This window comes from Tupaia chinensis, unplaced genomic scaffold (genome assembly GCF_000334495.1).
Source record: "Tupaia chinensis unplaced genomic scaffold, TupChi_1.0 Scaffold000515_1, whole genome shotgun sequence".
In the NCBI taxonomy this organism is placed as follows: Eukaryota; Metazoa; Chordata; class Mammalia; order Scandentia; family Tupaiidae; genus Tupaia; species Tupaia belangeri.
The window spans coordinates 1,365,018-1,391,495 of record NW_006160028.1 but is presented as its reverse complement, the minus strand read 5'-3'; the positions used below and the strand labels follow the sequence as shown (position 1 = coordinate 1,391,495).

The window sequence follows — 26,478 nt, the reverse complement described above, 5'->3', positions numbered from 1 at the left end:
TCCTTTTTGATGTGGAAAACTTTCAGAAGTCTTAAAATGATCATAGGCCAGCCCATTGCCAAGTGGTTAGGGTGGCTGGATTTCACGTGGCAGACTGCTTGGTTCAAGATCTAGACCACTGTCTTGAAAGACAGCTGAGCATGTGTATGTACACACCCAAAATCCCCAAAGAAGGAAGAGATGGAGGAGAAGTGATTGTGGCAGGACAGTCCCCTATGAGGGGGAGGGGTTACTTTCTCTCTGTCTTTCTCTCTCTCTTGAGTGCAGGTACCTTCTTGGGAAAAAAAAAAAAAAAAAAAGAAAGAGTCAATGATTATATAACTATGACCCTAGCATCCTATGGTGTATGCCTTTATTCTTCACAGGGCATGGATTGGAGCCCTCCTACCATCCTGATCATCTTTTCTGGGTGCATTGCAATTTTTCTGTGCCACTTAAAGCATTGTATTAGAAACCAAAAATAGCACTAAAGGAGGGGTATAACTAGGACAGTGTACAGCTCAAAGCCTAAAGTGGAGTTAACATCTAACTTTGTTGGCCCTTTGGGGCTTCACAGAACAACCGGGGTTGGTACCCAGCTGGGATGCACCAGTCTACAGCTCTGTGGCTGCTAAGACCAGTACCTGGAATTTCACTGGTGAATGCCTATATGTCCTGATTTCTAAACGTATTGACTATAACTCCTGATTATAACTTGTTCTTATTTGTTTTAATTCTGTGTTTAGATGTTACCTGTTCACAAAGACCTTTCTCGACTAGCTTAACTAAAATAGCCCTGTCAATCACTCTCTACCCCTTTATTCTGCTTAGATTTCTTTATAATATTCATCATTTCCTGGCAGTACTTTAACTCTGTTTCTCTTCTTTCCTCCTCCTTGTTCTTCCTCCTTTTTTTATTCATCCCCTGTCCTCCTCACTTTTTCTTCTTCCTATCCTTCCCTCTTCCCTGCATCTCCACTTCTTCCTTCTTTCCTTCCTACTCCCTCTCTTTCTTTTCTGTCCTTCTTCTCTCCCCTCTCTGCTTCTAAGCCACCCTGAGGAGAGAGACTTACCCATTCTGTTTGTTACCCAAACACTTGGTATAATGAATGGCACATGGACACGCTGTAGGTGCTTAAGACGTGTATGTTAAGTGAGTGAATATATGTCCATTCGCATGTCTTTTTTCCCCTCCAAATTGGCTAGTTTTATCATGGAAAACATTTGAATCCATACCAGTAAGTCATCTTTGTAATTTTACATCCTATCTTACCTTGAAGGAAGAGGAGGAGGTGACAGTGGTGCTCTTGTCAAGAGATCAGGGAAGCCCCTCAAGATCGTGAGCACGGTGCTCCCCAGAAACACTGACAGTGTTGCTTTTTTGAATGACCTTTACTGTAATCTTTCCAAGGACCCCCTCCCCCCATCCCTATCTCATTTGCTATTGGTAAGTCAGCTTTCCACCCAGGAACTGTGACTCATAATTCTGCCAGGGGAAGCGAACTTCTTGAATAAGATACGTTCTCATACCAGCCCCATTGAGTCACCCTGGGAGAGGAAACATGTTGTAATCCCCTCGGCCCATCTGGCACATATTCATCTGCCTTCCTTATGAAGAGGTATATTGTCTCTGCTTCAGTGATGCACTTCCAAGTTGGAGGGAGAGGAACAAAAAGGAAGTGTTGTTGACAAAAAATAAAAGAGGCAACTGGTTCTGTGCTCCTAGAGGAAAAGGGGGATCCATGCGCATCTTGAGAGATCAGCCAGCCTCTGTGTGAAGGTACTTTTCCAACAACGTCGATGCCGCAGACCTGTTTGTCTTTCATGAGGCTTTCCCTGTACTTCAGGTTTCCGTTGTAATGGAAACATAAACTGATGGGAGGAGCAGAGGAGGACTATCCTAAAAACCCAACGCTGTCTACCTACATGCAAATAATATTATAAGAGGTTTATTTTGTTGTGGGCCTTTGATGTGGACCTTCTTTTAAAGAAAGACCCAAATTAAAAAAAAAAAAAAGCGAGCTAGTGAACGAGAGAGAATCCTAACAACAAAAGAGTTTAGTGCCATGCATGAGTCTCAAGCACAGTGAATTGGCCTTCAAGGGGCTTTCCCTGTACTTCAGGTTTCCGTTGTAATGGAAACATAAACTGATGGGAGGAGCAGAGGAGGACTATCCTAAAAACCCAACGCTGTCTACCTACATGCAAATAATATTATAAGAGGTTTATTTTGTTGTGGGCCTTTGATGTGGACCTTCTTTTAAAGAAAGACCCAAATTAAAAAAAAAAAAAAAAAGCGAGCTAGTGAGCGAGAGAGAATCCTAACAACAAAAGAGTTTAGTGCCATGCATGAGTCTCAAGCACAGTGAATTGGCCTTCAAGGCACAAAATTCTAGCTTTACACCATGTGATTTCCTTATCCCCTCAGGAATGGGCGAGCAACATTTTATTTCAAGTGGTGAGAAAAGAAAAAAATTAAAACACCAAAACAAAACAAAGCAACAATAACAACAACAAAGGGAAATCAGCATTTACTCCCTCTAAGGAGTTAAAACTTGGAAAATTACAGCAGTGATAATACAAAGCCATGGTTATAATGAAAGCTCCTGTACTGGTAAAACAGGTTACATTTTACATAGTTCTCATTTCATTCTCACACCTACATCAGGAGGTAGCCAGAGCAGAGTAACTCATTTGTTTGGATAAAACAATTTAGGAGCGGTTGAGTGAATCACTCAAAAGTCACATGGTAATACTTAGCCTAACTGTGACATTAATTTTCATTTCGTAAGTTCCATGTTATTTTTACTAAATATTCTCCCCTTGGGCTCTACTAGGATGTAAACAATTTAGAAAAAAGATTAAGGTCCAAGGGATCATAGGCAATCGTTTGGCTAATGATTGGAAACTGCTCAGTAGTAGGTTCTGTGGTTTCTAGATAAGGACTACCTTCACACTCCCATCACCCTTCTCTCACCATAAGACTTGTTCAGGAGGAAATTACTGTAATCCTAACCTCAAAACTCAGTATTTTCATGTTTGCTTGATATAGTATTAAGCATTTTCACTATCTCAATTCCCGCTAGCGAGAAGAAAACTTCAAAAAGAAAACTTCAGCTATCACACATTTTTCTTTTGGTGCACTTCATCAGCAACACATTAGAAAGTTGAACTATTAAAGCTGCCTTCAAGGGACCAGCAGTTAGTGTAATGGCTATGTCGCTGGACTCCCACATAGTCGACCGTGGTTCGCGTCCCGGACCCGGTGGCTTAAAATTCACGCTGGGCGCGTGTGCGTGCGTGCCCAAGATCCCGAGAGGAGAATGGAGGAGAAGGGATTGCAGTGTGGCCATCCCCCCTGGGGGGTGATTTCTAGCTTTCTGTCTCTATGTCTCTCTCTGTCTGTCTGGCGAGCGCACACGCCCTATAGAGAAAACCTCTCTCCCCCCCCCAAAAAAAAGCTGCCTTCAGAATAGAAATAAATATTCTAAAACGAGGAGTCTAAGTTGGGAATACAGTGAGAATGTTACCATATAGGACATGGTGAATTTAAAAACTATTGCCATATCAGAATTATTTCAATACATATCACATAACAAAAAAGATAACACATTGCCTCCAAAAATACATATATAGACACATAGTTCTTTGAATATAGCTTTATATTTGAAGACAATAAACAGTTGAACATGTGCCAGGTACAGGGCTGGATTTAAAGCAGATTGTCATTAACTGTACAAAAAACACTGTGTGTGGGGGTGGTGGGGGGCAGGAGGGTAGGGAGGGTGGAGTACAGATCTCACACATTTTGTAGTTTAGGAAACAAAGAGCCAGAAGCAGACTAAGTGTCTGATGCTCCTGATGACACCCCTGATAGAGCTGGGTTTTCAAAGCCGCCTTGATTCTCAAACACAGAACACTTTCTTTTATACCACATTGCTTCTGTTTCAGTCTGTTTTTCTGTTGCTAACAACTGAATACCACACTGGGTAATTTATAAAGAATAGAGGTTTATTGAGCTCATGGTTTTGGAGATCTAAGAGTAAGGGGCTACATCTGCTGAGGGTCTTCTTGTTGATGGGGATTCTCTGCAGAGTCCTGGAGTAGCAGAAGATATCATATCCCATGTCAAGAGCTTGTGAGTGTGCATGTATGCATGCCCGCATGTGTGTGTGTGTGTGTGTGTGTGTGTGTGTGTGTGTGTGTGTGCGCTCATCTGCTCTGATCTCTCTTCCTCTTTAAAGCCACCAGGATAACATTATGCAGACCCCACCTGGATAACCTTATGTAATTTTAATCGCCTTCCAGAGGCTCTACCTTTCTATACCACGCTCACAGTAAGATTCCATCCTTTCGGTACCTTCACAATACAACCATTTTTCAGCCTGTGAATTTGCAGGGGTACACATCCAAACCATAGAGCACTCTCCCTCAGGACATTCTGCTGATGGAAGAGAGATCATGTCACTTTTTTTTTTCCTTTTTTTGGAGAGGATTTTGCTATAGGGTGCGTTCACTTGCCAGAAAGACAGAGAGAGACAGAGACAGAAAGCGAGAAATCACCCCCCAGGGGGATGGCCACGCCACAATCCCTTCTCCGCCATTCTCCTCTCGGGATCCTGGGCACGCATGCACATGTGCCTGGCATGAGTATAAGCCGCCGGGTCTGGGACTCGAGCCACGGTCGACTACATGGGAGTTCAGTGACATAGCCGTTAACGCTAACTGCTGGTCCCATGTCACTCTTGGTTATATGAGATTTTCAGGGAGTAGGAGTAATCTGTTGGCTTACTGGGAGTGACTTACACAGTGTAAGACAAGTAAGTAAAAACATTGTGGTATACCAATAGTTGATGTTAAGATCTGTTTCACTCTGAGTTGTTCAGTTGTTTTAAAGAAACCATTTCATCACTTTTTGTCACTATATGTCTGTATAAACCAAACCAACCAACCAACCAACCTACCAACCAGCAGACCCTAACCAATTTGGATAGGTACATTCCTTCTATTCATTAATTAAATTGTTTCTAATAATTGTTCTCATAAAAATCTTAAGAATCATTTCACTTTATTGTAAAGAACATGAGTTTGACCATTTGAGTAGAATCCAGTGTGAATAGAGGAAGTTTCTCTTTTCTTTCTTTCTTTTTTTTTTTTCCAAATAATCCATACAATGACCAGAGAGAGAAAGAGACAGAGAGAGGAAAAGTGAGAAATCACCCCCCACCATGAGGGATGGCCATGCCACAGTTGCATCTCCTCTACTGTACTCTCAGGATTTGGGTCATGCACCCCCGACCATGAGGGATGGCCATGCCATAATTACATCTCCTCTATTGTACTCTCAGGATTTGGGGCATGCACACACATGCACCCAGCATGAGTCTCAAGCCATAAGGTAGCAACGCTGGCCATGTGGGATCCAGTGCCTTATCTTCCACACCACCTGCTGGCCTTAAATGAAGGTTCTTATTTTATGGTTTTTATAGTAAAGTTTGAGAGAAAAAAAGAGAAAATAAATACCAAAGAGAATGAGAGTACGGGGAAATTTACTAATCTCATTGGGAAGTATTGGGGATGATTTTTCCTCCTTTCTAAGAGGAAATACATCTCTCATTTGGGAACGGAAAAATGCAAGCCACTGACTCATTAGCTGGGGTGTTTGGATGTAAGACTGAAAAGGGGGCCTTGGGAGCAGACTGTGGAGGACAGGACTTCCTTCAGGTAGAGAGAGATTATTTGCCCTTAGTATATTTAAATATAGTTCGGTACTTCTTCCTCTTCTTTTTTTTGGTCTTACGTCTGCAAGGACACATGATATTTTTAATGCTATGTAATGTAACAGTTCTTTCAACTTTTGGTAAAAAGTTTCATTTGTTGCCAGCCCCAATGGCCTCATTTTATTTTGAATGTGCTTTTTGAAAATCTCCACACTTAGATGTACTTGTGACATTCAGTCTTGTCTCTGTTGCCCATGGCTGGTCATCCTGAACGCTCTTCATTTCTATGCAATTTAGTCCAAACATTTGGAGAATGTATGAAGAATACAATTTCATTTTATTCTTAGACCAAAAGGTCATTGGAATTACAGAATTTCATCCTGTTGTCCTTTAAATGCTGCTTCTTGGGAGCAGATCTTCTCTCTCTCTCTCTCTCTTTTTTTTTAAGTTGCATTTGTATTTAGAAACATACTGATACTTATTTTTAAGTTACTTATACTTCCCAAGGATAGGTGTTCTGCAGCCTGATTTAAAAGAGATTTGAGTACCACAGTTTACTGGGCTGATGCTGTCTTTGCAAATAAATAGCTTCTTGTATGACAGTGATAATTCTATGTTTAGAAAAATGACCTGATTCTTCCTTCACATGACTGTGTTAGTTAAGAGAATTCATTAATTTTTGCAGAGTTTTTATGGGTGCAAATGACTATAGGTAGCAAAGTTTGATTTATAAAAAGTTTTTTGTCCTTTGGTTGGTTGTTTGCTTTAGACTGTGTCTTGCTGTTGTGATCCTCCTGTCTCAGCTTCTCTGAGTAACTGGGATTACAGGTGCACTCTGCCTGGCCTTTAGTTAGACCAGGAATTGAACTTGCCTCCCACCATGGAGTTCCAGCCTCTAGAACACAGAGTTTTAGCAAAACATTTCATCAGGGCTAATATCGTGCCCTTTGAATCACTCGTGTTTCTATTTCCCTGCCCCCTACAGTATTTGTTTCTGCCACGTTGGAATAAGCCTCAGAGACCCAGAGCTCCACAGCAGAAACATCCGGGCCTGTTTCTACTCATTTTTGCGTTGCCATTTAAAACATTTCTCTGCTGTTTAGCTGATTAACTCTTTTAGGAAATAAAATATATTTCCACCCAAGGTAGCAATAGAGTGATTGCTTTATTTTTAATACTGGGTACTCCCATCTTTCATTTGTTTTTGAGTGACAGAGAGAAAATGGATACATTTTACAAATTGTGTGGGGACCTCAGTCAATTGCTTCAAATACTTGTCATCCAAACCTATAAAAAGTGATGTATAGAATTATATCATTTTGTTTTTCCCTGTTTCAGAGGCAGTAGAAACAATGAAAAAATCAAGATGGCTAAGAAAAATGAGAGAAAAGAGAGAAAATAATCATACCCATAGAAATCTATATTTGACTGTCTTTTATGTTTCTATGAATTCCTTTTCTCCTGCTGCTGTAGGAACCAAAATATGTGGTATAACGGTACTTTATTGGGAAATACAATAAATATCATTTTCCTGCAGTATTTGTGGGTTCTGGATTAATAGTTTAAGGCTCTTACTCATCAACCCACTGTTTTCCCTCTGAAATATTTTCTTATTAAGTGCTCTTTGAAGTAAATAAATAGGAACGTGCATTTTGATTTTTATACTAAGCTAGCATTTGTATTTTCCCCTTAGTTTATATAAGAGAAAACTGTGGTCCCTTTAAGACTTGAGCTTGTGCCATGCCAGTGAGATGAAGCAGGTGAGACTGTGTGCCAACTCTGCTCCCTTGATGGACGCTCTGGGGCCTGCTCCGTAAGCGTTGATACTTGAGAGGAAAGAAACAGAGAGTGAATATGTTCATAAGTCCCTAGTGGTTTTTAATAAAAATTATTGCTCCTCAGTAATTTATTTTGGTGGATTTTATTTGGTTCATAATTACTTTCACTTGCATATCAACTATAATATAGTCAAAATATAGAACATTCTCATTCTTTAAAGCATACACAGATATAGAGATTATTATTCCCAAGTGAATGCTGACAATTCTTAAACGTTTTTATTTAAACTTTTTTTAGTGTTTTCCATGAGTGAGACACACCCCCCCACATCCACAGTCATACAGAGGACCCCCAGTATGATCTTCATGCCATATTGGTCTCCCCCCAAATTTCAGCCAGTCCTGGATCATGGGCATGCACGTGCCTGGCATGTTCATGGTCTCTAGAACATGCATTATTTCCTACAGTTTTGTTTGGCCTTGTTCACCATAGATTTGTTTCATGCTTAGATGCATAAATCTAATAATTTTGAATTAATGCACCTGAATTAACCTGAAGGCACTATCCTTCTTAGATCCTCTGGGACGTCAGGACTGCCCCAAGTTTGCTTAATGAACTGGCTTTTACTATTCAGAGAGAAAACATTAATTTTTATCTTTACATTTTCTCATTTGATTTTTTTTTTCAGAGAGTTTTTTTCTTTTTTAGCTATAGGGCGCGTGTGCTCGCCAGAAAGACAGAGACAGAGAGAAAGAAAGCGAGAAATAACCCCCCAGGGGGGGATGGCCATGCCACAATCCCTTCTCCTCCATTTTCCTCTCGGGATCTTGGGCACGCACGCACATGTGCCCAGCATGAGTTTAAGCCACCAGGTCCGGGACTCAAACCGTGTTCAACTACATGGGAGTCCAGTGACACCCAGTATGATCTTCATGCCATATTGGTCTCCCCCCAAATTTCAGCCAGTCCTGGATCATGGGCATGCACGTGCCTGGCATGTTCATGGTCTCTAGAACATGCATTATTTCCTACAGTTTTGTTTGGCCTTGTTCACCATAGATTTGTTTCATGCTTAGATGCATAAATCTAATAATTTTGAATTAATGCACCTGAATTAACCTGAAGGCACTATCCTTCTTAGATCCTCTGGGACGTCAGGACTGCCCCAAGTTTGCTTAATGAACTGGCTTTTACTATTCAGAGAGAAAACATTAATTTTTATCTTTACATTTTCTCATTTGATTTTTTTTTTCAGAGAGTTTTTTTCTTTTTTAGCTATAGGGCGCGTGTGCTCGCCAGAAAGACAGAGACAGAGAGAAAGAAAGCGAGAAATAACCCCCCAGGGGGGGATGGCCATGCCACAATCCCTTCTCCTCCATTTTCCTCTCGGGATCTTGGGCACGCACGCACATGTGCCCAGCATGAGTTTAAGCCACCAGGTCCGGGACTCAAACCGTGTTCAACTACATGGGAGTCCAGTGACATAGCCATTACATTAACTGCTGGTCCCTCATTTGAGTTTTGAACTTAAAAAATGATCTGGTATCCTAGAGAGAATTAAATTTCTCTGATGCAAGATGTTTTGATTTTTGTTTAGCTTGATTCTAAATGTGTCTTTAGCATTTTTGAACTGTTCATGCAAAATGAGAGAAAATAAAAAGAAACAGGAAAAAGGGAGAGAGTAAAGTAAGAAAGAGAAGAGAAAACAAGAGAAGGATAGAGAGAAAGATAAAAATATAAAGAGAAAAATGAAGATGCAGTGATAATCTGAGGGATTTGCTGGATTTTATGCAAACCTAGTTATATACCTTTTCAGATTACAAACAAACATAAAAAGCACATGTTTTTGCACCACACTTGAATATTCTTTTTTTTTTTTTGAGAGGTTTTTGCTATAGGGCGCGTATTCTCGCCAGAAAAACAGAGAGACAGAAAGCGAGAAATCACCCCCCAGGGGAGATGACCACACTGCAATCCCTTCTCCTCCCTTCTCCTCTCGGGATCTTGGGCATGCATGCACATGCACCCTGCATGAGTTTAAGCCACTGGGTCTGGGACTCGAACTGCGGTCGATTACATGGGAGTTCAGCGACATAGCCATTAAGCCAACTGCTGGTCCCTTGAATACTCTTTTTTTGCCTTAAGTTTGCACCAGATGGTTTCTTTTAGAATAGTTCCTTTCTTTCTGAGTTTATTTAAAATTTATTTTTACACTCTTACCTTCCCTTCTTCCTAGTATGTGTATTTATGTGATGAGAAGAAATATAAATCTTAAATATTAAATTTTACATCTAGTGTACCTTTACTTGCAATCAAGAGTCTTGTAGGAGGAATCTTCAAAAAGTCCCAGAGACATGTGTATTATGACAAAACTATTCATAAATTTCAAAATATTATTGCACTCAAATAAACTTGAATTTTCATTCCATATTTTTTCATAAACTTTTTGCATTTCCCTATGCTGCAGTAAGTGTGCAGCAGAATGGTGGAGGCTTAGAGCTTTGCATGGCCTTCACAATAATGAAGGAAGATGAGATGGCAGGCCAAAGTGCAAGACTCTGGATCCTCCTTTGCATATTCTTAAATTCTAAAGCAGAAACAATCTGTTTAAAATCCATGCTGAGCTGCGAAATGTCTTTGCTCTGAGCTGTGAAGTGTCTTTTCTTGCAGCAAGGCATTGCTTGAGGTCCAGTAGAGAGACTTTATTTAGCTCTAAGGGAAGGGTATAGCTTTGGTGAATAATTGAAATTGTAGAAATTGTGAATAGGGTAATTAGTGTATAGTTTTGGAGGACTTCCTCCTACTGCATAAAATGTTCTTAGATGCTAAGGAGGATTTTAGAAAGAAAGTGAAGACAGGGTCTTTGTTCCTGGTTGCTTTACTAAAACAAATTCTTAATTACCTCACCTTTATTTCGCTAAATGTCCTGTTATTAAAAAGGTTCTTTCTCTCATCTACGATGTAGTGATAATTGATGACTGCAATAATAGCCATGGAGCATTATGCAATATTGATTTTTTTAAATCACTAAAGGAAGATCATGTTAAGCTAAACATGGCTTTAAATCTCTTTTATTTTAATTTTCTGTACATTGGTAATGACTGTAGTATTGTGTGTGTGTGTGTGTGTGTGTGTGGGAAACAAGGGAAGGAAGGTGTGGGAGATATTATGAATTGAATCAGGAGCATGCCTGTGTAACATTACATACATTTCTGAACAGCCCTGTAAGATTGCAATGGCATTTCCTTTTTACCAGAGAGGAACTCCAGATTCAGAACAGTGGCTTAATCTGCTCAAGCTCACTACAGTTAGTAAGTTGGTTAAACTTCTATTAGTGATTGAAATTAAGATGCATGCCATTTTAAATATACCATGTTACCACGAACTTCTCCATAATTAAAACTCTTTGTTTTCAAAACATGTCGATCAAAGCTGTCTGCCGATAATTGAAGATATGGAATGCACGTACTTGAAAAGAAACATTCAACCAATTAACAAAACAGACAACATTGATGGGATTTTTCACGTTGGAAAAGCTTTTTGAAATGGTTTTGTTATAGGCTTCCTGAAACATATAAAGTACACTCCAATTGCATATATTCAGAGTATATACGTTTTTAAAGTTGATACAATTTTTTCTAAAGTTTTTTTTTTTTTTGGAGAGGTTTTTGCTATAGGGCGTATGCGCTCGCCAGACAGACATACAGAAAGTGAGAAATCACCCCCCCCCGGGGGGGGGTGGCCATGCAGCAATCCCTTCTCCTCCATTCTTCTCTAGGGATCTTGGGCATATCCACACACGTGCCCAGCGTGAGTTTAAGCTGCCAGGTCCAGGACTCGAACCATGAGTCAACTACATGAGAGTCCAGCGACATAGCCATTACGCTAACTGCTGGCCCCTCTAAAGAAGTTTTAAACAAGAACAAGTTTGCAGAGGTGTAAAGGAAAGGTAACTGAGGGCAGGTGCACTGGATTCTAGTAAAGTAGAAGGCTGTTAACTTCAGAATACTGCAAGGTTGCTTTGGCATGATTCACTGGCTTGAGTAACTGCTGCAAGATCTCTCTTACTAGGCGTTAAAAGGGCTTCATGATGATTGCATGTGGCCTAGAGTTGTGTGTGTGTGTGTGTGTGTGTGTGTGTGTGTGTGTCTGCTTACCCTGCTCTAGAAAAATTTTTCCAGTGTAAAAAATGCCAGTTCTTTTCTGCTAGATTTTGGCAGTTATCAGGTGTGAATTCTGAAATGTGATTGTGGTTTCACTCCAAGTTCCGTTTCATTTCTAATGGAACTGGAATGTTTTATTTTTCTCACAAACTGTCAGTTTTGTATGTGCGTGGCAACGAAGCAGCTAGAATAACTGTCACCCGGACTCAACAAGTACACAGAAGATTGGGCTGGGAGGTTATCACCAATCCATACATAGACAAACTATTTTACTTACAGCAAACTCTCCAGAATTGAATTCCAAGAAGGTTTCATGCACAAATCCTCTCCAGACCCACTGAAATCAGTTTTTTAATAGGCCAGTTATCCATTTGAAAGCCTGCAATACTTTTTGTTATAAAAGGATAAGTATTCTCCTCTTGTTTTGAAATGCACTTTTGCAATTTAATAGAAAAGGTTAAAGATCTCTATAACCTCCACATTTGAAGAGGCTAGTCCTTCATGATTAGTTGTGAAGTCCAGATCAGCAGCTGTTTCCCTAAGAGCCTGTTATATGCAAAATTATCACAGGCAGTGTAAAAACAAGTAAGGCATTTTGCATTCATCCATTCATAGTGTATGCATTTGAGCTCAACACTGCTTGCCTGTATTGTTAAGCAAGACAGAAATTATTTGTGCCCTGATGGAACTTACAGTCTCAGACCAGTGGCAGGATTGACATAAAGAAGTGAATAAGCACATTTTTATAAAAAAGATCTGTGATGGTTATCTATAGGGCATTATTTCAATAAAAAGTAATGGGATAATACTTGCCTTATCTGGAGATTAATGAACATCTGTTTAAGAAAATGGCAATCTATTGATAACTGAAGGATCAGAAAGAGATACCTGCATGCGAGGCAGAGGAAAAAGTCAGGGAGATGCATTTATGAAGACTCTGGGGGCATTGGGATCACTCTGCCAGTGCTGTTGGGTAGTAAAGAACTAGGGACAAAGGGGTGTAAGGTAAAGAGGAAGAGGTACTCAGAGTCCAGCATGTTTAAGGGTTTTGTTATATCTAACTTCATGGCCATGAAAAGCCCTTGGAAGAATTTGATCAGGCCCTGACATTAGGCGGCTAATCTACTCAACGATCATTCTGGCTGCTATGTAGGAAATAGACTGGAGATTTCAGTCTCTCTCAGTATGGTGGACAAGGTCCTCTCAACAACCCTTTTTCTATAGAGCAGCTAGAAATGCTACATTTAAAAATAAATGTCTTTTCAAATGAATTGCTGAGTGGGTAAAAAATCTTCAGAGGCCAAAACTGAAATGAAAACAGGAATCCAGAAAAGCAAGGAAGCTCTGCAGCTGGCGGCCGCTCATAGTGGCACCCGGAGTGGGAGGGAAGAGACATATTTAAATGCTAGGACATTTGGATAACTTTTCAAAAAGGAGAGTTAAATGACTACCTCATACCTTGTCACAAACAAATCACAGTTGAATTGAATGTTTAAATGTAAACAAAACAAAACAAAACCCTCTAAAAATACTGTATGAAAATAATTTAAACCCTGAAAGTGATAGCAACAAACCTTTTTATAATGTTGGACTACGACAAGCTTTTCTAGATACAGCATCAAAAGTACATGCCATAAAATAAACACTAATATGTCTAACTACAGAAAAATTGAAAAAAGTTAGTGTGGTATTAAAACATATTGTAAGTTGGGGGACAAATGAAAAACTGGGAAAAATATAGGTTTATGGCAAAGAGTTAATGTCATCAGAATATAGTTTCTACAAAAGAAATCGTTCCAAGATAAAATACTTTTTGGAGGGACCAGCAGTTGGGGATAATGGCTATGTCGCTGGACTCCCATGTAATTGACTGCATCCTGGACCCAGTGGGTTAAACTCATGCCGGGCACATGTGCATGCGTGCCCAAGATCCCAGGAAGAGAATGAAGAAGAAGGGATTGTGGCATGGCCATCCCCCCTGGTGGGTGATTTCTCGCTTTCTGTCTCTCTGTCTCTCTCTGTCTTTCTGGTGATGCACGCGTCCTATAGCAAAAACCTCTCCCCCCAAAAAAGAAAAGAAAAATACTCTTTGAAAAAATAGACTAAAGATTTGAAGCTTACAATTCAGGCAGTTCAGAAAGGGAGAAACAAATTGATCCCATTAAAGAGAACATCAAGTGCATGAGAGAATAGCTGCAAGTGAAATCAACAGTGAGATGCCATTTTTCACTCATCAGTTTGGTGAAGATTAAAGAGGATAGTCTTACCTAGCATGGGTCAAGACGATTGAAGCGACCAGACATGGTGTTCTCGTGCACAGTAGGTGTGAGTGTACCTGGAATAGGTTTTGTGGAAGGCATCTTGTTGGCTATTTATTTTACAGATATCACTCAAACACCTTTTAGCCTTGTAGGGCAACTTCTACTCATATAACCTAAGAAAATAATCAAAGAAATACAACAAAATGTATTCACAGCTGTGTTTTTCATAGGACTATTGACACAGTTAACACTGAGAACAATGTAAACCCTTCATTGATAAATAGTTATATCAGTAAAGTAGAATACAATAGGCCTATTAAAAATATAATACAAATTTACACTTGCTGATGTGGACATAAGTTCATGATAAATGTTTCTGTTTAAAAACCAGTACCATTCAGCAAGATGGGTATGGCACCTTTACAAACTGTGACAGTGTCTGCTGCTGTTCGATGGCACTGATTTGTAAGAGCCAGTTGTTCAGTCGTTTGAATCAGCTGTAGCATTGTTGGTAGTTTGAAACTGGTTTTGGTAAGAATGTCCACCCCATGGAATTTGGTGAACAGATGCTATACATTAGCCCCCTCGTCAGCTCCTGGTTAGTTTATCAACATACCACTGTGGGAATGCATATGAGCACACATGCGCACACATGTAGAAAACCTTTGGTAGAAACACACCGAATCTTAGCAGTGGAATTCTGTCTGGATTTATTTCTTCCTTTTTAAGATATTTTTCTTCTTATTTATGTATATGATAATCTAATACTATTTATAATTAGAAATAAAGAGTCACTTTATTTTTTAAAGTAAGAAAGAATGAAAACTTCAACTTCTGGAGTCCCAAAGATGGGAAGCAAGTACAATTATGACAGCTACTGTTTAAACCTTAGGTCTTTGTTACTCTTGCTAAATTGGATTTAATAACTTCTCCGGTACAGAAATGATCCAAATATTCAGGAAATGACCTTGTGAGATACTAAATTAGTAGCTTTGTGAGGGATAAGAGATATCACTATTGCCTTTCTTGCAGTATAACCATGGCTAGTATTTGTATATTTGTTAGGTATGTAAGATCAAGAAAATAAATATTAGTTAGCCTCACGCTTGATAGTTGAAATCAGTGAGTTCCTACTTTTCACCATCAAAGTTTGCCAGTACTGGATACTCAGTTCAGAACGTACTTACTTACCCTGATTCTTTCCTACTTGGCTCATTTAAACCATTGTACTGATTATGGACCTTTTCTGGATTTTCATTTGTTTGTTTTATTTTTAAGAAATCAGTTCTGTGAATATATTTAGTTATATATCAACATTTTAATATCTGTAGGCATAATTCCTATGGAATTTATGCTATTAATTGTGTAATTTTCAAATGAAGGACCTGGTTACTTCATTATTTAGTATCTGTCATTTTTATAATGAAAACTCCCTAAGGACAGGCACTTTATTCACCTCTATGTCATTAGTGCCTAGTAAGAAACTTTGGCCTCATTAGGTGTTTAGTAAATATTCAGTGAATGAGAAACTGGGTCTAGCCAACGTCTAAAATTTAATTCTGTACATCAGCTATGAGATTATTTTGTATCGGAGAACATAAGCAGGTACATCAGGAAGTTCTGAGAATGCTTAAGCTTTTATTTCTAGGGAGTTATTGATATTTGTTTTTATCCTGATCTTTCTCATTCTACACCATTTAGAAACAAATATCCACCAAATTCTAAATGCTGGGCATTTTGCTGAGTGAGCAGGACTATAGCCCTGTCTTTGGGCTCATAATCTAGCAAAGAATTGGCCAAAACCTCAACAATTACGCAATGTCGAACATGGTTAGTGTCATCAGAGAGGTCTATGGTGGTAGAGAAGTATGAGAAGTTGATTCAAACTGAGGGGAACCATCTGCAAGAGGGCTTCAGAAAGTTTATGGAAAAATGAATTTAAAATTGTACTTTATTGGGAACCAGCAGGTGTCGTGGTGGTCAAGGTGCTGGACACTCCCACATGGCGATCACAGTCTGAGTCGCAGACCTAGTGGCTTTCCTTCTCACTTTCCCTCCTTCTCTCTCTCTGTCTCTCTCTGGTTAAATTAAAATGAATGGATGAATAAATACAGTAAAATAAATAATTAAAAAAACAGTACTTTATTTTGGAGAAAAAAAAAATTTTTGGAGAGGTTTTTGCTCTAGAGTGCATGGGCTCGCCAGAAAGAAAGAGACAGAGAGACAGAAAGCGGGAAATCACCCCCCAAAAGAGATGGCCATGCCGCAATCCCTTCTCCTCCATTATCCTCTAGGGATCTTGGACACACATGCGCATGTACCCAGCATGAGTTTAAGCCACTGGGTCGGGGACTCAAATCACTGATTATATGGGAGTCCAGCAACATAACCATTATGCCAACTGCTGGTCCCTTGAGGCAAGTTTTAAAAGAAAATCTATGTATAGTTTTATCATAATATATATTTTCCATGTACTTTTTGAAGAAAAAGATGCCTTTTGAAGTACCTTTGTGTTCTAGAGGTATAGCGTCCACTGTAGAGGCAGAGTGACTACTTGGAGATGAGTAGGAAAAGGTATTGCGGGCATTGCAGAATGGATCTGTGAGTACATGCCCTCCACCCCCAGTCTTTACAAGTAAGGCCTCTAAATAAATAAAGACATGAACTATACCTTTTAAGATTTGTTTTTATTTTGGTATTTGTTCTTAACATGTAGTCAAGTTTAATTTCTGTGGTATATGAAGTCTATGAATTTTGACAAACAAATGCAATCATGTAATAACCACCATAATTAAAATATGGGGGCAGCTTTGTGGCCTGATGGTTAAAGCAGCCAAATTCCAAATGGCTGACCATGTGTTTCGAGTCTCAGACATGGTGGTTTGAGAAATAGGCTGGGCGTGTGGGGCCCAAATCTCATAATGAAGAAGAGATGGAGAAGAAACTGTGGAGTGACCCTTCCCCGTGGAGAGGTGCTTTCTCCTCTCCCTTTTTCTCTGTCTCTATATCTCACGGGTGTGCAAGAGCATGTATCCTCTAGGAGGAAAAGAAAAAAAAAAGATACAAAAAAGCTTTCGCTACCTGCCTCACAATTCCTCTCAGGCTGCCACTGTGCAGTCAGCTCTCCCGTCTCCTCAGTCTCTAGCAACCACGATTGTTTTTTCTTCTCATAATTGTTCTTTTCCAGAATGTCAGATAGATGATAGATGGAATCATACAGGACCAGCCTTTTTCACTCATCATAATGCGTTTGTGATACATTCATGTTCTTGTGTGTATTAGAAGTCCATCCCTTGTTGCTGAGTAGCATTCCATGGCATGCATATACAAGAATTTGTTTACTCTTTCATTAAGTTAAGGATATTTGATGACCTCAAGTTTTTGGTTATTATAATTAAGGCTACTAGAAACATCTATGTCTGCTTTGTCTGAACGTTAGATTTATTTGTCTTGGGTGAAAACCTAGGACTTGTAAGGCAAGGCTGCATGGTAAGTGTAGGCTTCCCTTAGTAGAAGCTTGTTTTTCATTATTGAATTCCCATCTTTAATGAATGAAAGTTCCAGCTGCTACACATCTCACCAACACTTGGCATTTTCCATTGTTTTCATTGTTAGCTGTCTTAATAGTTATATATGGGACCCTTGGGAACGTCCTGACACAGTTTTGAATAGGAAAATATGCTGTGACTTTCTCAAAGACCTCATATTTTGTGTGATTTTATTTTTAGTTTGTATTCTTCTAATGACTAGTGATTTGGGCATATTTTTATGCATATTTGTATATGTTCTTTGATGAAGTGTCTGTTGAAATCTTTTGTCCCTTTTGACTGAGTTGTTTTCTTACTGAGTTTTGAGATTTCACTGTATATTGTGGACACATGTTCTTTACTAAATAGGTTATTTGTAACTTTTTTTTTTTCACTTATTTGTGCCTTGCCTTTGCAAGCCTTTCATTGTTTTGAATTATTTTAAGAGTTCTGCTCCCAGGCCTGTCACTGGATCTACCACTATTCTCTTCTCCACTCAGCATGTTTCTAGAGCTTTTGTACTTTCTTTTGTCATATCAAGAGGGATGTGTGTGTGTATGTGGTGGAGAGTAACCTATGAAGATGAAAGGACAGTTTTTCTGTTTATAAGAAGCCTTTAGTAGTTGGAAACAAAATCTAGGTATCCAAACATTTGTAACCCATGGGATAATGTCCCGAGGGCCATAGGAGTGTATGGAATAGCATACCATACTACACATAGCATTGTTTAAGGTTTCAGGCCTCACAAGAGAGGAACAATAATACTCTGGATAATTAGGACCCACAAATTGTAAAGAAGTAGTGCCCTCTCTCCAACTCCATGGATTGTCATTGATGATGAAAGGGGTTGGGGCAGGCATTGGGCAGTGTACTCTTCTTCATCTTGAAAAGTCACAGTTCCCTACCTCAATAATCATAGAGTAAAAGGACCACCTCAGGAGCTGTTAGCCTCATAGTATGAGCACACCCCCGTAGCCTTGTTGCTATAATTGTCCCTTTTGTCTTCATTTATCGTTTAAATAAACACTGAAATAAAAATTGGATAAAGGGACCAGAAGATTGCATAGTGGCTATATCGTTGGACTCCCACATGGCCAACTGCAATCGGAATCCCAGACCTGGTGGCTTGAAAATCACATGGGCGCACATGTGTGCATACCCAAGATCCTGGGAAGAAATTTGGAGAAGAAGACCATTATGGCACGGCCGTCCCTCCTAGGGGGTGATTTCTCACTTTCCCTCTCACTATCTGTAGATCTGTCTCTCTCAGGAGAGCACATGTACCCTAAGGCAAAAACTTCTTAAAATAATGGATAAAGAAATTTATTTTTAATAAAAAATATTTATGATAAACTATGTGGGCACTCATACAAGAGTAAGAAAGATGAGCACCGAGGCCAGCAAATGGTGTAGTGGTTACATCACTGACCTCTCACATGGTTGACCATGATTTGAGTCCCAGACTCAGTGGCTTGAAAACCATGCGGGACACATGTGTGTGCATGGCCAAGGTCCCGGGAGAAGAATAGAAGAGAAGGGATTGCGGCATGGCCATCCCCCAGGAAGGGGTGGTGGTGGAGATTTCTCACTTTCCCTCTCACTGTCTCTGTCTGTCCCTCTCCAGTGAGCACATGTACCCTGCAATAAAGAAAAAAAGGAAGATGAGCTCCTTTCACAAGGTCTTGTCACTATGCAATCCCCTTTCTTCAGTCCTCCAGCCCATGGACTCTTGGGTCCTTCTGCACACGTCTCATGTGTTTCAGGCTGGCTGAGCCAGGGACTCAAACTGTGATCACCATGTGGAATCCAGATTCTTTGAGCAGTGTGTTACCACTGCACCACAAAGCCAGCAGAGAAATTTCATTCTTTGCCATAGGGTGGGTGCCACCATACCCAGAAATTTCATTCTTAACACATGATATTGCACATGTATGTGCTCTATTCAATATCCTGGGCACAAACATATTTCCAAATTCATCCTTTATCTCTGTTCATAGTTATTAGTTAATATGACTGCATTCTTCAAGTACCATCAGTGGCTCTCAGCTGCTACCAAGATGAAGATTGTTCTTAGCCTGTATGACTCCAACCTACTATTCTTGTGCATTATTAAATCACTCCCACAGCCTGCAATCTCACACCGGCTGTGACTGATGGACTGATTAGCAATGGCTCCCATCAGCCTGGACTCCTCCCCTCCTATCTGCCATGGGACATTCCATTCACATCTCAAGCTTAAATCAGATGTCTTCTCTTCTGTGACGGCACTGTGGAACTCCGCTCCTCTCAGTCAGAATTAAAAACTCTTTCTACCATTTTATGGCATGTTGTGTCTTTTTTTTTTTTTCTCTTTAGCATTTCCTTCATTTGGCTTTGCATTGTGATGAAATGTTTGCCTGTCTACCCTTTCTAGGTAGTAACATTTTTGAAAGCAGAAACTGTTTATTCCATGTATTTCCTCCCCCACTGAAACCTGTTATAAACTGTGGTATGAGGTAGGTTGATACTGATGGCTGATTGATTGAAGGACATGTCATAACCTACAGTTCACCTTGCTTTGTGACCCAGACGAAAGAGGTGTCTGCGTGATTGTTTGTCATAACTGGAGGTGACAGGGTGATCTGGTGTGTTCTAAGCAAAGGCAGTCCTGTTTCCCTGTTGGCTTTGGTGATGTTCTCCTGTCTAGAATAGGAAAAGGGCGATTTGATTTTGAGTAATAAGCAACCCTCCTCTAGTTGTCTACCTTAAATGTCTCCCATTGTTCTGCTTAAGGTGATTTTCTACCAGCATGAAATGTTCTCCTTCCCAGACAGTTGATGGAGGAGCTGAGTCATGCCTGACTTTTCTTAATAAGACAGAGGCAGCTAACGCCCAAGGGAGCTGCCTTCGAGGACAGGCTGACATTTCTGACTCCTCTGCTTTTTAAAAGTGGGTGTTATGAGGAAAAGTTGAACCTGAAGATAGCTTCAACGCCTCCATTGGAAGCAGGACTAATCCAGACAGATGCGCTCTGCCCCACTGCCTCTTGGCTGTTCATGTGCCTTTTGATGCTTGGAACTGCTCATCAAGGACTTGTTAATTGCTCCTTATTAAAAAGACTCAGTCACTTTGTTCCACTTTCTATTAACAAAGTGCCCACCCACACACCCACTAGTGCCCACTCTTCTTTTCTAAAAACTGGCTTGATTCTGTGTTTTTAATATTAAGGCAGAGCATACTCTAGAAATTAGCATCGATTATAAACCCATCATATTGTAAAATGGAAGGGGTTAGGGATTGTCTAGTTCTACCCTCTTTTTTGTTCACTTTTGTCCTTTGTATGAGGGAGGTTGAGGGAAGAGAGAGAGCGAGTGATAGATACTTTTTGCCAGTGTCTTATCATGTCATGATCTTCCTGCCCTAAGCTCTCAATAACCTGGGATTTCAGGCAACTGAGGCCATGCCTGGAGTATTCAAGTTGGCCAAGAAACTAAGCCTGTGCCTCACATGCATCTTCTAGCCTCCCAAGTAGTGGTGTCTTTACCACCATAGCTGACTCTGGGTCTGTTCCTTTTATTTATTTATTTTTTACCACTGGACATGTGCACTCACCAGACAGAGACAGTGAGGGGGAATGGTTCAATCTTCTTACATTAGACATGCTGAATCTGAATCCCAGAGAGGGAAAGTTACCTAGCTAGTCAGCATTAAATCTCAAACACAGAAAAAGGCATTTCTCTGTTGGAATCACTATTTCCCACTCACTTCCTGTATAATCGTGTGGATATACTTTAACATAGTAAGACTCATGCGCCTCATGTGTTAAATGAGGGTAGTAATACATAAAACTATCTAAAAGAATTTGTTATGAAGATTAAAAGCAATAATAAATATAAAGCACTGAATACCTGGTATAAGAAAACATTCAATATTTGAGAGAGGGTGATATTTATAAAAATAATGATCGTCTCTAGCAAAATCAGTACAAGAAATGAGATCTTCTGACCCTATGTCATTGTTCTCCGAAGAGAATACGACTGTTAAAATGTGGGCCTCAGGACCTGTTTGTAGTGGTGAGGATGTTTAAAGATATCTGTCTGAAGAAAAATTCCTATATTTAAAGGAAAAATCAGTGGCTAGTTTGCTAAAGGACAAAAAAGAAAACAAAAGAAAGCAGAGTTTAGGACGTTTGTCAGCATAAACAATCAAAGTACGTAGAGCGTTTGAGGGAGTCCTTTATATATGCAGTCTCCGGAGTAGAAGCCCAGGTCTGGCCTGACCGGAGAGCCCGAGAAGGTCAGTGCAGACAGGACTGGTCCTTTCTCTGCTGTCTGATACCTCTGCGAGCTTCCCCAGTACTCTCAGCCTGGACCCCAAGGTGGGACAAGGACCCTACTTTTGTGATCAAAGGATGGAACGTGTCTGACACTGTTATGAAACCGTAAGTCACAGTGGTGAGGGAGGACAGCAGTGACTCACAAGGAATGAGTTTGGAACATCTTCCTACCTCAACAGGTAAAAAACTAAAAATTGGTGTTACATCTGTCTAAGCAGCCACTTTTAGTATTAAGTTTCTACAAGACAAGGAACTGCATCATTGGGAGTCTGGGAGTTCCCAGGAATGTGTTACAGACTTGGCAGTGTTGCTTTGGGATGCACACACACACACACACACACACACATGCACAAACACTATGTGTGTGTGGGTATCATGAAGCAATTAAAAGATCTTTTTATTTGACTGTAGGCCCCTTTCCTTTTTTAAATTTTAACTTTTTCCTTTCTGGTAATGACTTTGCTTTTCCTCAGTGACAGAACATTGGTGGCATAGTCACTGGTGAGTGTCAATAGAGAGGGAAAGTGGAGCTGAGAACGAGGATTATGCAAGACATCCTGATGCTGGTGTTTTTTTTCTTTTTTTTTTTGAGGGTTTGCTTTTGCTTCATATATGAAAAGTACATTCTGCCACTTTACTTCCTTTGGTTTAAGAGCTCTGGATTTCAGAGAAGTTGGTTTGCAGTTTTGGCTTTCTTTTTAGCAATAAATACACGAGGCAACATTTTTAACCATAGTTTATAGTGAGTCAAAAAAACTAAACATAAATGTAGATATACAAATTCAACTTCTGACATACCAGGAGAAAAGCAAAGCAAAAACCATGTAAGCGTCCAAAGGAGAGCTTGGTTGTTTTCACATGCAGAGGTATTGCTCATGAGGTGGGACCTAGGACTACGGATCTGGGAACTTTTTATCCTGACTCAGCCACCAACCCCATCCCTCATCTCAGGCATCCTCTCACCCCTCTTGTCTCAGAGGCGAATCTATGTAACATATCTTGGTACTGCATGGTTTTTTTAATTTGTCAGAGGGCACATGTGCTTGCCAGAGAGGCACAGAGAGAGAGGGAGAGGAGAAAGCCCCTTCCTGGAGCATTCCGGTGTGAGGAATGGTCGTGCTGCAATCCCCTTTTCTCCATTTCTCCCTCCTTTGGGATTTGAAGACACGTGCACATGCACCCAACATATTCATCAAGTCACTAGGTCTGGGACTCAAACCACACAGTCGTCCATGGAGAATCCTGTTGCCTTAACTGTTGGGCCATGGAGCTGACTGGGCGCTGAATTAATTTGAAGGCGTCTGTGCAGATGTGTTGTGCAGTGGTTTTTCAGAATGCATCCTGAGTTACAGTCATCTTAAATGCTCAGAAACTTGGACAAGGATTTTATCTTGGCATTTACTCTTTTGAAGACCCTCCCTGCTCCTCTCCTTGGGAGATGATGCTGTTTCCGAGATGAGTGGCCACTGAGAACTCAGCAAGACAGAACCGCCAGCTTTGGAGTTCTTCCTGCCACCTCATCTTCACTCACTGCTAGACATTTCTCCAAATCCCATTTCTCATGCTCTCGGCTTTTGATGCTTGCTTCACCCGATTTTCTCTCAGAATCTTTTGTTTTCTGCTTGTCACTACCCGCCTTCAAGAAAAATCTACATGCTTGACACATTATTAAAATTGAATGAGACGGCACCAGCATTTCACAGGTGATGCCTCTGTTAAACGCAGTGGCGGGATTTCAGCCTGCTTCTCTTCCCCTGGCAGGTGATGAAGATCGTAAGCTCTCTTTTACTCTCGGCAATTTCCTGAGAATTGCTGGGGAGGCTGCTGGCAAGGTGCACATGACAAGCTCTACAGTTTTTTTGTAGTCGTGCATAGAATAAGGCTACAGATCTTGAAGTGAGGGAACTGGATTGCTCCTAACTGAAAGTTGAAGGCCCCTGAGGTACTTTCCCTGAAGGAACCTCACTAACCCTCTGATTAGGAAGTGAGACCTGAGGTTGGAGGGTATAGGAACATGTGGGGAACCCAGAGGGCTTTACTTTTCTATCTTACTGTGGATGGAAAGGTGATGGTGAGGTGTCTTTGCTAATCAAGAATGGAGTCCACGCTTAGCCTGCTTTCTACATTTCAGGAATCAATGCTTAATATTTTTTTACTTCCCTGGCTCTGGTAATATGCAATAAAACTCAAATATACACAAAATAATTCACTTTTTTTCTGACTCTCTGGGCCTCAATTTTTTATTTGTAGAAATCAACATGAAAGGTCAGCCCCATACCTAATTGTTAATGGAGCCTAGTCCCAGGTGGCTGGCTGCTCTTCAAATCCCAGCCCCCACAACTTCAAGAACACACCAGGTACATGTGTGTGTGCGTGTGTGTGTGTGTGTGTGTGTGTGCTCAGAATACTGACAAAATGGAGAAATGGAGAAAGGATTGTGACATGACCATGCCCAACTAGATGACCCTTCCTCCCTTGCTCTGTCTCTGGTGAGCTCATAGAAACTGACAATTAAAAAGTAATCCACATAATTATAAGTAAAATGTAAGTTCTTGCCATACCAGAGTTTATATGCCTCTCTCAGCTATGAGATTATTTACTCCTAACAGTTCTGTGGGTTGGACACTTGTCCTAGTCCATTTTCTGCTGCTGTAACAGATACTACAGACTGGGCAGTTTATAATAAACAAAAATTTGTTTGGCTCACAGTTTGAGAGGCTGGGAAGTCTGAGAGTATGGTGCCAGCGTCTGATGAAAGCCTTCATTCTGTGTCATTCCTTGGTGGACAGTATGAGGGGAATAGAAAGCTCGAGACAGAATGGAGACTGGACTTACCTCTTATCAGGTATCCATCCCTGCAGTAACTCCCATGATCATGTCATCGATCCACTTATAAGGGCAGAACCTCTTAAAGGTCCTGTCTTTTGGTACCATCTCAGTGGCAATAACATTTCAACATGAGTTTGGAGGAGATATTCAAATCATAGCTGTATTTTTGTATTTAGTTTCATTTACTACTACATATGAGGGAACTTGAGATTCAGAGTAATTTTTAAGGGCCACACTTGTGAGCAGAATTGCCACCTGGCCTGCTTTTAGCTTCAAGGGTAAGATACATATGTATTACTGGGATGATGCAGTAGAAAGTCTCTTTCCTTTTTATATTAAAAAAAAATTGCTATGGGGTATGTGTACTTGTTGTAGAGAGACAGAGAGGAAAAGAGAGAGAGAAAGAAAGTGAGAAAAGCACTCTCTAGGGGGAGATGACCATACTGCAATTTCTTCTCCTCCATTGTCCTCTTGGAATTTTGGACACACATGCACATATGTCTGGTGTGATTTCAAGTTACTGGGTCCAGGACTCAAAATGTTCCGTTGACCACATGGGATCCACATGCCTTAATCACCAGGCAACTGGCTGGCCCGAAATAAATTTTCTTGAATGATAATTTGAAAGCAGAGACCATCCTTTTTTTTAATGGATTTTGCTCATAGCTCCTAGCTACCATAGGACCCTGAATAAATATTATGTACTAATGAAAATAAAGGAGTGAAGGATGCTTGATTATCATGTGAGAATATTAATTGAATGTTTACATCTTAATCATGGAGTAGAAAAAAATTGCTTGGGGAGAAAAAAAAAACACAAAAACCTGCTAATGACTGCTTAGAGTTTCCCCAGTGTACTGTGCCACGCTTGACAAAAGCCACTTTATTTATTATCACAACAGCCCTGCAAAGAAAATCCTTCCCCTTCAGTCACATGAGGATGCTCATTACAGCAATTTTTTTAAAAAGAAAATAATGGAACCATGGTACAGAGGCAGCACACCCCAAATCCATTCTTTAGCCTACCAACCCCGCCACCACTGGCATGGCAGAAGGCGAGCCTGTCCTGCATGGCTGTCAGATGATGTTCTTCTGTGTTTTTCCTTTTTATACGCAGCAGCAGGAAGCATAGCTCCTGGACCCATCTTGAACATTAACATACGATGAATCAGCGTCTTTCTGTTGGTGCTCCAAAACCAGTTGTGAAATGATCCTACAGTGTGGATCTTATAATAATACAATTGGTTAGGCTCGGAAAGATCCCAACTCTAAGTCATCTTATACATAATTTTATTTAGTAACTTCAATAATTATCTGCTTTAGCTCTGCTTTTGAATCTTGTTATCTTGGTTGTTTTTCTTTACTAGGGTTCACTTTCCATTTTCATCCCTCTTTGCTTTCTTCCCCTTTTCTTTGTTTTCACGTTTGCCTGATGTTCTCCACACATTCTCCACGCTTTTTCTTTTTTTCAAACTAGCCAGGCCTGCCATTTCTAATAACCTTCCATTTCTAATAAATATAAAATGATAGATAAAGACCAAGAGTCACATGGGAGATTGGGACGCTACTGTGGTAAAACTCATCCCTGGAACAATCTGTAACAACCTCTGCAAAGCTGAGCCTGTGCTTGAGAATGTCTCTCCTACTCCTCCATCCTCAAAGTGTTTTCTTTAATTTGGCGTCCTTTCCTTATCTGGCAAATATTAATACCCATTATCATCTGCTAAGGGCTTTTTCCTATTTTCGTCAAATTACTCAGTCGAGAATGCTCCCTGTTTTTTTGTGGTGGGAGTAAGGTATGTCTAATTATCTGGTCCAGGAAAGCCATCTGCCAAGTTATTAGCCAGAATGTTGAACAGTCTGAGTGGCTTGAGGATGTGTAATGGATGCCCACAGCCACCACTC

The 26,478-nt window shown here is 40.3% G+C and overlaps 1 protein-coding gene across 4 annotated transcripts in view; it reads left to right on the top strand.

Moving 5' to 3' along the window:
- IL1RAP (interleukin 1 receptor accessory protein) overlaps positions 1 to 26,478 on the top strand; it is a 155,166-nt gene that overhangs the window by 54,527 nt on the left and 74,161 nt on the right. The gene's annotated exons all lie outside the window — the stretch shown is intronic.